A 6,995-nucleotide genomic window follows, 5' to 3' on the forward strand; every position below is an offset into this window, starting at 1 on the left:
TTATTTTCAACATTTTAATTTCTGAAACGTTTGATTCCAGCTTTAAATCATCTAAAACAGCTATTCATGTGAGATGAACTGGTCGTTAAGTGAATCAAAGTTAATTGGGTTTATAACCATGATATGAGAAAATGAGAAATTTGACCAAACTGCTGAATTAGAGTCATGGAGATGTACAGCACAGAAACAGTCCCATTGGTCTGACTCGACCATGCCAATCAGTAACCTAACCTAATCCAGTCCCATTGGCCCTCACTTTCGCCATATCCCTCCAAACCCTTCCTATTCATATACCCAAGCAGATGTCTTTTAAATGCTGTAATTGTACCAGTCTCCATCCCTTTCTATAGCAGCTCATTCCATACACACACACACATTATGTGAAAAAGTTGCCCCTTGGGTCCTTTTTATTATCTTTCCCCTTTTATCCTACGCCTATGCCCTCTAGTTCTGGACTCACCCATCCCAGGGAAAAGACCTTGTCTATCCTATCCATGACCGTCATGATTGTATAAACTTTTTTAAACTCACCACTCAGCCTTAAACGCTCCAGGGAAAACAGCCTCATTCTATTCAGCTTCTCCCTATAGCTCAAATTCTCCAACCCTGGCAGCATCCTTGTAAATCTTTTCTGAACCCTTTCAAGTTTCACAACATCCCTCTGATAGGAAGGAGACCAGAATTGTACCCAGTATTCCAAAATTGGCCTAACCAATGTCCCATACAGCTGCAACAAGACCTCCCAACTTCTATATTGTACAAAACTATAGTAAAGGTTATGAAAACAATAATTTTAAGATTGTTAAAAGGCATATGTTCTATATTTCAAGGTTCAGCTGCTTATTCAGACCTAGCAGAGAGTAAAAACAGCAGTGCTGACACCAGTAGAAATTTATTATACTACAGATTCAATAGGTAAAACTGGACTTTGCGCCAGTAAACGTAGCTATTAATACTAGTCATTCCACTAGTAATATTGGCTGTGGCACTCGTAAACAGGTCATTGCTATTGGTCACAGCATTTGACCAAGGTTAAGGAAAAATGATTTTATTTTCATGCAGCCAGATTTTAAACCCAATACGCAAACCACTCAAACATGGAACAGTATAGATTGCTGTTCACCAATTAGCATGAGGAAGAGAAAGTGAGGACTGTAGTTGCTGGAGAGTCAGAGTCGAAAAATGTGGCACTGGAAAAACACAGCGGGTCAGGGATAATGGAGGAGCAGAGAGTCAATGTTTCAGGCATAAGCCCTGCATCAGGAATGTTGAAGGATTCCTGATGAAGGGCTTATATCTGAAACGTTGACTGTCCTGCTCCTTGGATGCTGCCTGATCAGCTGTGCTTTTCCAGCACCACACTTTTCGACACCAATCAGCACGAGGGCTAGATGAAATTTCAGTTTCAAACTGAAATTTCAGTTTCATAGTTTCGTTTGGCTCGTCCAGCCTGCTCCACCATTCATTAAAATCATGGCTGATCTATCTATCGTCTTAGCTCCTCCTACCTACATTATCCCTATAACTCTTAATTCCTCTACCATGCAAAAACTTATTTGACTGTGTCTTGAATATATTTAATGAAGGTGCCTCTACTGCTTCCTTGGGCAGAGAATTCCATAGATTCACTACTGTCTGGGAAAAGCAGTTCCTCCTCATCTCTATCCTAAATCTACTCCCCCTAATCTTAAGACCATGTGCCCTAGTCCTAGTCTTACCCACCAGCAGAAACAACTTGCCTGGCCTCTATTTTATTTATCCCTTCTGTAATTTTATATGTTTCTATCAGATCCCCTCTCATTCTTCTAAATTCTCGCAAGTACAGTCTCAGGTGGCTCAACCTCTCTTCAAAGGGTAACCCCCTCATCTCCGGAATCAATCTAGTGAACCTCCTCTGCACTGCCTCCAAAGCCAGTATATCCTTCCTCAAGGAAGGAGACCAGAACTGCACTCAATACTCCAGGTGCGGCCTCACCAACACCTTGTACAATTGCAGCAGAACCTCCCTGCTTTAAATTCAATCCCTTTAGCAATGAAAGCCAATGTTTCATTTGCCTTCCTGATTACCTATTGCACCTGCGAATCAGCTTTTACCAATTCATGTACGAGCACACCTAAGTCACTCTGCACAACAGCATGCTGCAATCTTTCACCATTTAAATAATACTCTGGCCTGCTATTTTTACTTCCAAAGTAGATAATCTCACATTTACCAAGGATACCAGAGTCACCACTGCAGTCAGCACCTGAGTTTTGGAATCACAAGAACAAAAAACAAAACCATCTTTATAGAAATCCAGACTCCACCAACATTTTGGTGCAAGCAGGCTCAAAAACCACTTCTGTTTCTTCTTTTAGACAGCCATCTTTAAGATATAACAACTTTAACACTAAACATGATTTTTCTCCGCTTAAACATTTCAAGTATTTCCTTTTGGAGGCCAGTTATTCTTCGAACACTCGTGTGCTTTGTGCTTTCACATTCTCAATGGATCAAGCAAGCATTTTGCAACTGATGAAGAACCTTAAAAGTGTAGTCACTGTTTAACTGGAAAATATGGTGGTCAATTTGTGACAGCAAGAATCTTACTAAGATGCATGAGATGGTGAAAAACTGGTCTATTCTCTCTACAACAAGTTAGAAACTCCCACTTGAATGAGAGTATAGAAGACATGGTTCGTAAGTTTGGAAATGATACCAAAGAAAGTGGCATGGTGGCTCGGTGATTAGTATTGTTGCCTCACAGCACAAGGGACCTGTGTTCAATTCCACTCTCCGGTGACCGTTTATGTGGAGTTTGCATGTTCTCCCCATATCTGCATGGATTTCAGCGGGTGCTCTGTTTTCCTCCCACTGTCCAAAGACGTGCAAGATAGATGGATTGGCCATACTAAATTGTCCATAGTGTTCAGGGATGGGCTGGCTAGGTGGATTAGGCAGGGGAAATGCAGGGTTACAGGAATAGGGTAGGGAGCTGGGGTTGGGTCTAGGTGGAATGCTCTTCGGAGAGTCAGTGTGGACTCAATTGGCCAAATGATCTGCTTCCACACCATAGGGATTCTATGAAAATAGTATAATGAACACTGAAGAAGATTATCTCAGAGTACAATGGGACCTGGATCAGAGGGGCTGAGGAGTGGCAGATAGAGTTTAATTTAGATAAATGTGAAGTGTTGCAGTTTGGTAAGGCAAACCAGAGCAGAACTTACACAGTTGGTGCTAGGGCCCAAGGGAGTGTTGCCAAACCAAGAAACCTAGAGGTGCAGGTACAGTGTTCCTTGAAAGTGGAATTGCAATTAGACAAGATGGTGAAGAAGGTATTTGGTATGCCTGCCTTCATTGGTCAGTGCATTGAGTAAAGGAGTTGGGATGTCATGTGCGGTTGTACAGGACATTGGTGAGGCCATTTAAAGAATACATTGTACAATTCTTGTTGCCCTTCTATAGGAAAGTTATTGTTAAACTTGAGGGTGCAGAAAAGATTTACAAGTAGGTTGCCAGAGTTGGAGGGTTTGAGCTATGGGGGAGGCTGTTTTCCTTGGACCATCAGAGGCTTCATGGTGGGGATGGAGGTGGGGATGGAGAGGTGGGGTGGGGAGGTGGGGATGGAGGGTGGGGAAGTGGGGGTGGGGATTGTGTAGAAGTAGAAAAAGGACTTCACGACTAATGTTTTCATCCTGAAGGTGGTGCGTGTGTGGAATGAATTGCCAGAGGAAGTGTTTGATGTCATCACCAGACAAAATCTGGAACAGAAGATAATATTTTCTTTGTTTAGCTCATAACAAAGTGGTCTTAGTGAAACATAAGCATGCAGTGTTGAACATAGAACATAGCACAAGAACAGGCCCTTTGGCCCACCATGTCTGTGCAGAGCAGGATTCTATTCTAAACTAATCCCATGGTCGTTATCTCTCTATCCTCTGCCTGTTCATGTGCCTGTCTAAATGCCACTTAAACTTTGCTAACATTTTTGCTTCTACCATCTCCCTGGCAGTGTGTTTCAGGTACTTACAATCCTCTGAATAAAATAATTTTCCTTGTACATCTCCTTTAAACAATTGCCCACTCACCTTAGACCTACACCCCCCCAGTATTAGGCATTTCCACCTGGGAAAGAGACTCAGACTATCCACATGAGCCATGCCTCTCATTATTTTATATACTTCTATCATGTTGCCCCTCAGCCTTCAACACTCCAGCACAAACAATCCAAGTTTGCCCAAGCTCTCCTTATACCCAGTACACTCCAATCCAGGGAACATGCTTGTAAACCTCTTCTGCACCCTCTCCAAAGTTTCCACATCCTTGCTATAGTGCGGTGAACAGACCTCTGCACAGTACTTCCAGTCAAGATGGTGGCAGAGTAGGACATTCCAACCAGAGCTCCTCAATTCCTCTTCGAGTCATATCGATGTACAGCACAGAAACAGACCCTTGGTTCAACTTGTCCATACCGACCAGATATCCAATCTACTCCCACCTGCCAGCACCTGGCCCATATCCCTCCAATCCCTTCCTATTCATATACCCAACCAAATGCCTTTTAAATATTGCAATTGTATCAGCCTCCACACTTCCTCTGGCAGCTCATTCCATACACGTACCACCCTCTGCGTGAAAAAGTTGCCCCTTAGGTCTCATTTATATCTTTCCCCTTTCACCCTAAACCTATGCCCTCTAGTTCTGGATTCCTCGATTCCAGGGAAAAGACTTTGCTTATTTACTCTATCCATGCCCCTCATAATTTTGTAAACCTCTATAAGGTCACCCCTCAGCCTCCAGGGAAAACAGCCCCAGCCTGTTCAGCCTTTCCCTATAGCTCAAATCGTCCAACCCTGGCAACATCTTTGCAAATCTTTTCTGAACCCTTTCAAGTTTCACAACATCTTTCTGATAGGAAGACCAGAATTGCACGCAATATTCCAACAGTAGTCTAACCAATATCCTGTACAGCCGCAACATGACCTCCCAACTCCTGTCAGTGTCAATTCACTTACATTCTACCTGTAGAACAGAGACAACCCAGCCTGCCCCTGGGGCATTCAATTTCCTGCAGGTCAGCTGAGCAAATTAACTCTTTAATACCACAGTCCCCACATCACTCAGCCTCCAGCCTGCTGGCTGTTCCAACAATCCTCAAGCGTCCAGCCTGCTCTACCTCAGGGGATAACACCAAAATGGGGGAGGCAAAAAAAGAGAAGGAAATGGGAAATGAACAAGAGCGAGTCAAACAGTCAGGGACAAGGTGGGACTAATAAATTAAACTGCATTTATTTCAATGCAAGGGGCCTAACAGGGAAGGCAGATGAATTCCGGGCATGGTTAGGAACATGGGACTGGGATATCATAGCAATTACAGAAACATGGCTCAGGGGTGGGCAGGACTGGCAGCTTAATGTTCCAGGATACAAATGCTACAGGAAGGATAGAAAGGGAGGCAAGAGAGGAGGGGGAGTGGCATTTTTGGTAAGGGACAGCATTACAGCTGTACTGAGGCTGGAGTGGAGTGGGGACGGTCAATTGGCTGGAGACTGGAGTAGAGTGGGGACGGTCAGTGGGCTGGAGGCCTGAGTGACGCGGGGTTGTTCAGTGGGCTGGAGTGGAGTGGGGATGGTCAGTGGGTAGGAGGGTGGACTGGAGACAGTCAGTGGGCTGGAGGCTGAACTGGAGTGGGGATGGTCAGGGGGGTTGGAGGCTGGAGTGGAGTGGGGATGGTCAGTGGGTAGGAGGGTGGACTGGAGACAGTCAGTGGGCTGGAGGCTGAACTGGAGTGGGGATGGTCAGGGGGGTTGGAGGCTGGAGTGGAGTGGGGATGGTCAGTGGGCTGGGGTGGAGTGGGGATGGTCAGTGGGCTGGAGTGGAGTTGGGATGGTCAGCGGGCTGGAGTGGAATGGGGACAGTTAGCGGGCTGGAGGCTGGAATGAAGAGGGGACGGTCAGTGGGGTGGAGTGGAGTGGGGACGGTCAGTGAGCTGGAGGCTGGAGTGGAGTGGAGATGGTCAGAAAGCTGGAGTGGAGTGGGGACGGTCAGCGGGCTGGAGTGGAGTGGAGTGGGGATGGTCAGCGGGCTGGAGTGGAGTGGAGATGGTCAGTGGGCTGGAGTGGAGTGGAGTGGAGACGGTCAGCGGGCTGGAGTGGAGTGGAGTGGAGATGGTTAGCGAGCTGGAGGCTGGAGTGGAGTGGGGACGGGTCTGTGGGCTGGAGGCCTGAGTGATGTGGGGACAGTCAGAGGGCTGGAGGCTGGAGTGGAGTGGGGATGGTCACTGGGCTGGAGGGGAGTGGGCCCGGTCAGTGGGTTGGAGTGGAGTGCGGACGGTCAGTGGCCTGGAGGCTGGAGTGGGGATGGTCAGTGGGCTGGAGGCTGGAGTGGAGTGGGGACGGTCAATGGGCTGGAGTGGAGTAGAGTGGTGACAGTCAGTGGGCTTGAGGCTGCAATGGAGTGGGGACTGTCAGTGGGCTGGAGGCCTGAGTGATGCGGGGACGTTCAGTGGGCTGGAGTGGAATGGTGTGGGGATGGTCAGTGGGCTGGAGTGGAGTGGAGTGGCGACGGTCTGTGGGCTGGAGGCTGGAGTGGAGTGGGGACGGTCAGCGGGCTGGAGGCACGAGTGGAGTGGGGATGGTCAGTGGGCTGGAGGCTGGAGTGGAGTGGGGACGGTCAGAGGGCTGGAGTGGAGTGGGGACGGTAAGTGGACTGGAGTGGGGATGTTCAGCGGGCTGGAGTTGTGTGGACACGGTCAGTGAGCTGGAGGCTGGAGTGGAGTGGGGACGGTCAGCGAGCTGGAGGCTGGAATAGAGTTGGGATGGTCAGTGGGCTGGAGGCAGGAGTAGAGTGTGGACAGTAAATGGGATGGAGGCCTGAGCGATGTGGGGACGGTCAGTGGGCTGGAGTGGAGTGGGGATGGTCAGTGGGCTGGAAGTCTGAGCGATGTGGGGATGGTCTGTGGGCTGGAGTAGAATGGAGTGGGAATGGTCAGTGGGCTGGAGTGCAGTTGGCT

This window comes from Chiloscyllium punctatum, chromosome 40 (assembly GCF_047496795.1).
Source record: "Chiloscyllium punctatum isolate Juve2018m chromosome 40, sChiPun1.3, whole genome shotgun sequence".
Lineage (NCBI taxonomy): Eukaryota > Metazoa > Chordata > Chondrichthyes > Orectolobiformes > Hemiscylliidae > Chiloscyllium > Chiloscyllium punctatum.